We start from the raw sequence: 1,374 nt of genomic DNA on the forward strand, positions 1-1,374 counted from the left end.
CCCACAGTTTTTTTTTTTTTTTTTGCTTGAAAACAAGCAACCATTTTAAATCTGGTGTTGGAAGCTATGCTCTACATAGCTTAAAAGGGGATAAAGAAAAAAATGATGAAGAGAAAGACACAGAGAGTTAAGGTTATTTCCTTCCTTTTTAATTATATGCATGTGTGTCCTTCCTTTTTGATAAGCATAATATAATTTTGAATTGTAACATATCGTCTTTACATTATGATTATTATCTTGAAATTTGTGAGTCAAAGCAATTAAGCATCATGATGATCAACAACAGGATAATTAAAGAAGTTAGTATGAGCATATGAGTATTGGAAGGCTATCATGACTATTTTTATTCAAACACATTTGAATTTTGTTTGATTGAAATTTTTTATTTAAAACACTTTATAAAATTTTTAAAATTTCAAAAACCTTGAAGAAGCTTGTCAATTAATGATTAAGAAAGGAAAAAAAGAAGAGAAAGGAAAAATGAGAAAGCTCAAGGTTTTGAGTACCAATGACAACTCATTAGTCAAGTACTTGTGGTATTTATGTATCAAATAAAAAGCTTGAAAATAAAATATTTAGAGTCAAGGGTAAGCTCAAGTGCAAAGCACTCTTTAAAAGCTCAAGACTCTCAGTATCAATGATTAGAGAATAAAAAAAAAAAAAAAGCAAAGCTTAAGGAGTTCTCTAGTTATATGCTTATGGTGCTTATGTATCAGGTGGTAATACTTGAAAACAAAACATTTAGAGTCGAAGCTATAAAAACAAACAGTGCAAAGCATCCAAAAAGCTAAGAAAAGAAACAAATGAAAAGCTTGTTTCAAGGAAGGAATATAAGAAAAGATTTTATAAAGTGATTAAAGATAAAATCATTAATCATTTGAAATTCTTTTGTGAGTGTTGCATGCCTAGTTAACTAGTCAATCATAAATATTAAAATTGCTATTCTTCTCACTTGGATTGTTAATTTATATTGCATGATTATTTGTTTGCTTGAGGACAAGCAAAGTTTAAGTTTGGTGTTGTGAATTGTGATGCGTGGGCATCTTCCCTATCTTTTTCTAGTGAATTTGTATTTGAATTGCTAAGTTTAATCAAGATTTAAATACTTTTTAGCCAATATGAATGTTATTTTGAGTTGTGTGCAATTCTATTTATTTTAAGTAGCATTCGAATGGATTTGACAGACTTTTGTCGCAAAAAAAAAAAGAAAAAGTGAATGATGCTGTTAATCCTGACTTTTTTATACTCCAACATTAATAACTCGAGTTATAGAGGTCCAATTAACGTAAAAAACAGAACTTTTTTTTAGCTAATATATATAAAAATATGACAAAAAATAAAAAAAAAATTAAATGACTTTTAATAATTATTCTA

This window comes from Arachis duranensis, chromosome 3, assembly GCF_000817695.3.
Source record: "Arachis duranensis cultivar V14167 chromosome 3, aradu.V14167.gnm2.J7QH, whole genome shotgun sequence".
Lineage (NCBI taxonomy): Eukaryota > Viridiplantae > Streptophyta > Magnoliopsida > Fabales > Fabaceae > Arachis > Arachis duranensis.